Source organism: Anoplolepis gracilipes, chromosome 4, assembly GCF_047496725.1.
Source record: "Anoplolepis gracilipes chromosome 4, ASM4749672v1, whole genome shotgun sequence".
NCBI classification, from domain to species: Eukaryota; Metazoa; Arthropoda; class Insecta; order Hymenoptera; family Formicidae; genus Anoplolepis; species Anoplolepis gracilipes.
In genome coordinates, this window is record NC_132973.1 from 2,587,748 (window position 1) to 2,596,849 (window position 9,102).

Sequence of the window (9,102 nt, forward strand, 5' to 3'; positions counted from 1 at the left end):
CAAGGGGGTAATTCAATTTGACACCCCCACCCACGCTTAAACAAGGCAGCACCCATCCGAGCGTTCTCCCTCTCCCTCTCCTTCTCCTCCTCTCTCTCTCTCTCTCTCTCTCTCTCTCTCTCTCTCTTTCTCTCTCTCTCTCTTATTCGTTTCTCTTCCTCTTCTGCCGCCGCTACCTCTCGTACCGTGCAAATTAAATTCTCATCCACCGTGAAACAATGTCGGTACCCGACCCGGAACAACCCTCCCCTTCTCCCCTGCCCCTCTCGTCGTCCGTCCATCGCGAGTTTTCTCGCTTCCCTCCCTTCTCCCTTTTGCCACCCGCGCTTCGACGAGCCTCGCGGATTCCGTTGGTTAGCGGTCGGACAGATCGGACTCGAATCGACCGCATTAATTACTCGCTACTTACAATTATAGCGCAGACTGAATAGAACGAACGGTCGATCGCTACAACGATCGTGATGAGATACTCGTTCGCCGACTTAGCGAAAGGTGCTCAACTGTCATCCACGTTAGAAATGACATTTCGACAAAAGCTTCGAGATCCGTTCGTTATAATTTATGATGAGTCATAAAATTACACGTGTTATATTATTTAATAGTGACTCGTTTTAATTTACGTATTAATAAAAAACATTTTCCAATAAAAAAATTTCTACACAGAAACAAATGAATAATAAACATTCGGCTTTCCGAATTGAACGTGGATGATGAATAGTCAAATATCGTCTTAATGATATTTTGACGGAAATTTAATCTAATTGGAAATTTAAGAAAATTATTGTTAATTAATCTCAAGTACTCACTTAAACTCATCAAGATTTAATGATTAAAAAATTAATCGTCAAAATACAATCGTAAACTCGGTTATTGTCATAATCATCAAGATGCGACAAAATTCAGAGAAACGTCGCTGCGAGATTATATAGGATTGCGTCGGGAGATTGCGCGCGCGAGATAGAGGGGAACGAGAAGTCGCGAGACAGCGTTCTCTCAGTATTACGTACCCGCGGGCTCGCGGATTATTTAAATGCAAACACAATGTTATACCAGGGCGTATTGTTCCCCTCTCGGTTATTTTACAATTCAATCTGCGATCCCGGAGCTCTTTCTCTCTCTCTCTCTCTCTCTCTCTCTCTGCGCCGACGAAACGCAGCCGGAGAGACGATGGGAGAGACTCGCTTCGTTCATTGTAACATTGTTAAATCTCCGTCCTTCCATCATGACTATCTCTCTTGTCTCTCTCTCTCTCTCTCTCTCTCTCTCTCTCTCTCTCTCTCTCTCACACACACAACCCCCGAAGCTTTCTCTCGCGTTCTCCTTTCGATTCATCTTCTTTATCTCGCATTAGAAAATACCGCGTTTTTCTCTCTCTCTCTCTCTCTCTCTCTTTCTCTTTCTCTCTTTCTCTATCTGCCTCTCTTTCGGTAATTGTATGCGTCTCGCAGATTCTTCGCATAATTTATAAACGGCTGTTTTTGCTCTTCTCCTTCGCAGCCTTTGCTCCTATCCAATCAGCGAAGATGTAAATCGGAACAGCAGGTGTGTAATCCTGTCGGACCACGAAGCGCGAACGCGCGATGTAATCAGTATTAATACATCGATGTCGTCGCTCGGTCGCCAATATTTGATTGCGCTTGACACCCACAATTAATCCTCGTCGATCTGGTCTCGTCGAGTTTAATTTCGACTCGATTAGCCCGATTACGTGAAAATCAATCTCGTAATTAAATATCTCCTTTAAACTCTCGAGTAAATATCTGTCTATTTCTAAAAATGATCAGGTAGCTATTGTATTACAATTATGAATCAATAAATCCTTCTATATTTACGCTGTAATATCATTGTCGATATTAAATACGATATTAAATACGATATTAAATATAATGACGGCAATAGTGATAGAAGTTTTGCATGTCCACTTTGCTTTTATATTAATTTATATGTAACATTGTTAATTCTTAATGCTTCTCTCGCGGCGAAGTGTATCGGCTTTGTCAGTAGCATACGTTAATCCTTTGGCCTTTGTATCTGTATGCGCGTTAAAATGTTATCATCTAAAGTGGCATCAGAGGCAAACATAACAGCCGCGGGCTGCTGTTCGGAGTCTGTCAAGAGGATCAGGAGATTAAATATGCCCATTCGGATAATAATTTTAATAACCGGAATGTGCTCTCTATGATCGTCATAGTATTTAGCTCTTGGGAGTCTTTTTACTTCAAAAGCTTCGGTCTATTTTTACAATTGCGATTTATATGCCGTTGTATTCGAAAGAGGGAACGAGGATCGCATTTATATTTTACGATTCAAAGATTACGCAAATGTTAAGCCGACATGATTTACCTCGTGTTACACGTAACTTTACAGATTTATTGCTAAAAATAATAAATAATATGAAAAGATATAAAGAAATAAAATTTGCGGAACAAACGGAATATTTTTAGAAAAACTAATTATTTTTAAAAATATACCTCGTTAAAAATTTCTCAAATATCGGACAATAATTTTTTCTTAGTGGTAAAAGAATTTTATATTCGGCACGTTTATAATGACATATTTATAAGATAAGATAATTTCGTTTATTTGAGAAATTGCAAAAGGAAATTTATAAAAAAACAATCAAAAAGAAACCAATTTTTTAAATAATTATATCGTCTTAGCATATTTTGAATATTAGTTAAGTCATCATCAGATCCGCTTAAAGACGTATCCTGAAATTTTTCAAAGTTGTTGCTTAAAAAAAACCCTTAAACCTGTCCAGCAACGAGCCATAAATTGTGCGCGTGTAGCCAACCAAAAAATTAGGCGAGACACGTCTTTCCGAACGATCCGGAAACTTTCAGAAACTCATCGACCGCACCTGAGTCCAAGCACTCAAAAAAATATTTTGCTAATGTAGATAGATTTCTAGATGTCTCGATTAAAATTTATCGCTATTTTTTGTATCTGTTAGAATATTCAATAGAATAGAAATTGATTAAGTGCGAAATATATGCAGTATCACAGTATTTGTTAATAATTTATCTGTTTCAGTTAATTTTTTACACCTAGGAAATTTTTTTTGAAGTTGCAACATCATTTTTTTGAATGAGTAACATTGTCGCGGTTATTAATTCGATTCAAACGAAACATTTCCCGCACTGTTGATTGTTTACCATTTAGCTATTGCAAGCTCAGTATTCGTCTCTTCTATTTTATGTTTCCTTTTTGCAAAGTCTGTCTGCGATAAATAACTTTGCACTTTTCTCTAATATTATATACATATAATGAAAGGATTATACTAATGAAACTCATAATCCGAGGACTGCATTTAACGATAAATGTACGATGAAAAATATGGTGAAAAATACAGTAAATAACTAATTAATATCTACTTAATTAAGTTAGTTTTTAATTTATGTTTTAACTATAAAGTTAAACTTACATTTGTGTAACATATTTGTTTTATTCTTATAGATTTCTTTTAACCAAACCGTAATAAAACCTACACAGGTTGTCGCTTTAGACATTCCTCGCAGAAGCCAAATCAGCAGCGGCTAATCGCAAGCACAAACAGTTTATAGCGTTTGTTCGTTCGGCACTCTTACCCTACGCGACGACCCCGCGTATCCTCACGGGACCAGTTTGCTCGGGACCCGTGAATCGACTATCAATCTATTTAGCAATGTCCGAAGGGGGCTCTCTTTACGACACTGATTCCCTACGAAAGCTCAGCGAAACTCGTTAGAATTATTCTCAAGCTTCAATATAGAGTGTATACTTTAACAAGAGCGACTACAATCTTACATATCTTGTGAATGAGAAAATACATACGTGTACCATACATATATATAATAAGCTTGTTCATCTTATTCGATTTTCTTATTCATTTAAAGTGAAAAATAATATTTATTTATAATTAGAATGAAAAAAAAAAAAAAAATACAAAGAGAGGTAGCTAAAATAGAACTAATTGAGAAAGAAGAAAGTTGTAAGAAGATAACTAGCAATAAAAAGAATTTGTAACATAGGAATATAAAAATAAATATTTCAATAAAAATGCACTTTAAAGATTTCCGTGGAAAGCAAGTCGGTGCGTACCTGAAGGTGCAATACAGACGCCAACAGTCGGAAATGACTGTTTCACAATTTGAGTCACGATCGCCAGTCGATGATCCAAGTCAACGTCCAAGACGATCTTCTTCTCGGAAAAACTTCTTTCTCAACTTTCTTTCTTCGGTTACAACGAAGATTATTTTCAAATATCAGGAGCACTCGTTTGTTTCCTTAGTTACGTCAAAGTTTTTCAATTGTGAAAAAGTAAAAACGTGTCTCTTTTAATGTAACAACAATTTTTTTTTCCATCCAAGTTGAAGTTCATTTTTTTTACCACGACAAGGACTTGTTTCTTCTTGCTTGATGATCGGTGCAATCGCTTCTCTTGCTTCCTCCAGCTAATACAACGTCTAAACTATCTTAATTACGATACGACAATTAAACCTCCGCGCCCCGACGGGCAATACTTGATTCGTACCGCCGTGGATGACTACGGGACGCGTTCAGAGACAGCGAGCGAGCTCGATCGTCCACCGCGCACGGGGTGCGTGTCGGACCGTGTTTCGCGTCACCCTCTTTCTCTCCGACCGGCACCCCCGCGGCAAGCGAGAGCGTTAAATCGGGACTCGGATGGTGAAGAACCGCCTCCCGAGTGTTCCATCCCCGTGACAACCAACCCCATGCCGACGAAGGCGGAGCTTCCTAGCCCTCTCCGGGGGTGGCTCACCTCAGGGGTAACTACAAACACGTACTTACCGAACGTTATTATTATACCCGCATTCGACCCACGCGCGCGCGAGCGCGCGCAAACGGGGATGAAAGAGAGAGAACAAGAGAAAGAAAAGATGATAGTGCACGCGTATATGCTCGACCTTATGACAGATTACAGAGTGTTTTAGTCTTACATGTGTTTAGTAAAGACTAAATCACAAAAAAATTTCTGTTTCAAATTTGTAATATTTAATATTCTTATTTTATGTATATTTTAATTTAATTAAATTGGAAAAATTTTGTTAAGAAAAGATTTTGACTTTAAAATTTCTTTACACAATTTTTCGCATCAATATCTTTCCGTTCCATTTGTAAGTAAGAAATTCAATAATTAAGATGCTCGAGTTTTAAAAACATAGTTTTAAAAATACTGATAAGAGTAGAAAAGTCTTGATCAGTTCCAAGAGTGAGTTTTGTCTCGTCAGAAACTTTCTTACACTTAATATGTAATATCAACAATTAAGAAAATAATTATAGAATTTCTCTTCAAAGAAAACTTTTTGTCCAATGCAACTCTCTGTCGACGAATCTCTATTAAAATTGGATGCAAAACAGCCTGTACATTCGAAGGGATAGTATTTTCGCGGAAAACGACTTTCTCTCAAGATATCTTTTTCGTGCGCGCATCGTGATAGGACCTTCTCCAACGTCGCCAAGGAGCGCGCGTCTATGTCAATGGCGATATTCAAGACGATTAAAGAGCGCGCGCGAGAGTCTCTGTTCGCTCGTGACGCAAATTAAATCCGCTTAACACGGATCTGTACGAGGGGAATAGGACCGATTTGCCGAGACGCTTTTGATCGAGCCGAGAATAACTCGTCGTAGCACCGGTGACAAACAAATGATATTACATCCTGGACGAGCGACGACGTGCTTACAATCGAACGTAACGCGTCTTGAAATAACATCTCATATAAGAATATATTGTTTCGCTTAAAAATGTATAAAGTTAAAAATTTAATACAACACATTTCTGTTTTTTTTTTTTCTTTTTTATTCAAGTTAATTTCAATTATCTATGTAATTTTTTCTATAGCCATTCATGTAAACGATATGTCGAGGTTTGGTGTTGCAAGAAAAGAAATGATACCAGAGAAAAATGATTACAATCGCTTTGCGTATCTTTTTCAACACCCTTCGGCGAAGGCTTCGTTTAACGAACCGCAAAGAGGCTGGTACAGTTTGTACCCCAGTTGGCCATTACGATCTTTCTTTTTTTACCATTGCCTCTCCCCTCGTCCATCTCGAATCCGTAATAAATATTACGTCGGGGACCCCTGCCAATTATGCTGGACTACCCCGTGCATCTTTCTCTCTCTCTCTCTCTCTCTCTTGTTCTGTCTCGACGAAAAGTCACAATGCGCGAACATAAGGTCCGATTCGGAGTTTCACGATCGCCCCCTCGGCGTTGTTACCATCTTCTCCTACCCTTCACACCCTCTGCGCAGTCGAGTGCTCGAAAATCCGTGACTGCGTTATTTTATTAATGCCCGCCGTGATCGTCGACCATCGCCGCTAACACACCGCCCGATGACACTGACAGATAATGAATTAAATCGCGTAATTCAAAATTAAGGGACGCTTTTTAAGTAAAATTAAACCGCGGTCGAGAGTTCTCCGAAACGATGTAATTTAGGTCACAATTAGAAAGGTAATTTCAAAGAATTTAATACTGCATATAGCTTGTAACATTGAAATTGCTGCTTTAATCTTCTTTATTTTAAAAGTATAAGTAATTTAGGAACCATATTATTATACACCACATATATAGTGCGTCGTAAAATTTAATACAAAAGGGTATACGTATACAATGTAAAAGATAATAGTTAAATTATTTTTTTCGGAAGACACATTTTTAATTTTGTCTAAAAAAAAAATCTGTTTCTCTTATGCGTTCGAGTTACGACAACGTATCCACAAATATCTCGTGAAAATCAAACGAGGACCGAATGTTTCCTAGTTAGTGGGCAATTACTTGTGGCGACCACGTTCGATTGCCAGGACGATAAAATTAAACGGGCTTTATTACCGATCGCCCCCGAAATAACGATGCGCCACCAAAACGATCGAGGTAACGAGCTGCGGCGATGATACCGATGCTCCGCTAAAGAAGATGAAGTGGTTAAGCATGCGGATTTCAATAGACTGGCGATGCCGGGGAACGCTTTGATGAGGGCGCGTGTCGGGTATTAAAGCTACCTTCGCCGATCAGACCGCCGACCGCACGCGGTCGAAATATACGAGGATCGAAGTGAGTAGATGGCTGAAGCGAGTGGGTACATTGATAAGTTCGCTTTTCGATACCGATCAAATCCGAAGAGGAAAAGCTCCTTATGTCGGCCGTACAATGATCGAAACTGCTGCCGTTGCTCCTCCTGACAATTGTGCGACGATAAGCGAGATCAGTCATCGACGTTCGCAAAGCAATTATTAACTATTTGCGTTGAAATATACACGTGTCTCTTGTGATTATCGTATGTATTAGTGATAACGTTCCCCAACAATTCTCCACAATCAATTTCTCATTAGTCTGAATTTTATTTACGTAAATTAATTTTTTACAATTAGACAATCGTTTGCAGCTGTGTAATGTTGATTTATATATATATATATATATATACATATATAAATTCTATCAAGTATCAAGTTTACATTACAGAACAAAATACGTATAATGATACGGCGTATTACGCCGTTACGATTAACATTTGATTTTAATTTTCTCTGACCACCATCGCATTCTTCCACTACTCACGATTCGATTCGAGAAATCTAGAAACTTCATTGGATCGAATTATTATTCAACGTGTATCAAACGACATGGGGACAGCATGCGAATGTTACACTTGGCACCGCGCGTGCAAACCCATGTTTGCTATTTGCATAACGAGCTTTGGTCTCGAAGCGTGACATCGGCCCGTTCAGGGGTGACGATGCGTGCGAAATTTTGCACGAGGGTTGTAATCGACGCGCCGAGGTTTCCGTTCGTGACATGCAAGATGTGCATACGGCACCGAGAATAGGAGGGCGATCCAGAGGAAGCAGGGAGGGGAACGACGTGTTCGTAAGGTGACGCGATTTCCGAACGCTGCGGCCATCGGCCTACAACGCAGTCAATTAGTTTAATAGGCCGACAGTTGTGTTGTCCGATCTGCCGAAAGGAAGGGTGCCGTTATGCATCGCGAATCACGCCCCTACGACGGTGTCATTACCGTTAAAGATGGTCACTTTTCAGGATAGCGTCGATACTTTTACCTACTTCTTCAGCGACTCTAGTGTATTAACGTTAATTAACATTATAAATTAAAAAAATGTACAAATATATTAAAATTCTCGATAAAAGTTATATATATATATATATATATATATATATATATATTTATATTATATAAATAGATATATTAATTATACTTATATTTATAATATAGTAATTAATATAATTATATTTTTTATAAATATTAAAAATATTTACAAACTATATTTTCAATTTATAAAATATAAATTGAATATTCTCAATTATATAATATATAATTGAGAATTATAATTGGGAATCCTAATTATAATAAAATTTTTTTTCAGGCTTGTGTTGATATTGATGTCAATTTTTTTATATGAAATTAAATTATATTTTCTTATACAAATACTAAAATTCTTAAGTTTACGCAGTGTTAAATTTATAAACTTTAATTTATTAGAAATTAATTGAGATATTATAAACATTATTTACAAGAAAATTGTGAGCTATTATAATAACAATTAAGTTGTGTATCTTCTCATTTGCGAGTCATGTACGATTCGATATTCCTTTGACATGTTTCTTAATAACATTATATCCTTGCGTAATATGATTTTTAAAGAGAGTTTCGGTATACCTTAGGTCAAGTTAAAGTTCATTTAAAGGGGAGATTGTGTGCCGGTCGAAGGTACCCGCGGAAAGCGTCACGCATAATGTTATTCCTCGTATCTGTTGTAATAACTGTAATCCGTGCACCCTCGATCCTCTCGACACTAATAGTCGGGGGATAATACAGATTACAACCCCCTCGCGCACAACCCCCTTTCTCCACTAACATATCTTCCGCCGACGAATCCGTCCCACCGTGTTCGACTCCCGTTATTCCGTACTGAATGTGTTTGCCACTCGAATAGCAATCTGAAACAATCCCGAAGCAATCGGCGACGGGTTTCCTCGTGGTCAGCACTCTCCTCGGGAAATCGATTCCCGATTATTTTTCTCCTTCGGCAATCGCGCCGAGAAACGAGACACGAATCCTCGTTTCGCGATTCTCCGACGAA

The 9,102-nt window shown here is 38.2% G+C and overlaps 1 protein-coding gene across 1 annotated transcript in view; it reads right to left on the minus strand.

Moving 5' to 3' along the window:
• Fuss (SKI family transcriptional corepressor fussel) overlaps positions 1 to 4,094 on the minus strand; it is a 30,562-nt gene extending 26,468 nt beyond the window's left edge. The window contains exon 1 of the mRNA XM_072891107.1: positions 4,081 to 4,094. The gene's annotated coding sequence lies outside the window, so the exon portion shown is untranslated. The remainder of the gene's footprint in view (positions 1 to 4,080) is intronic.
• Between the last annotated feature and the right edge of the window lie 5,008 nt (positions 4,095 to 9,102).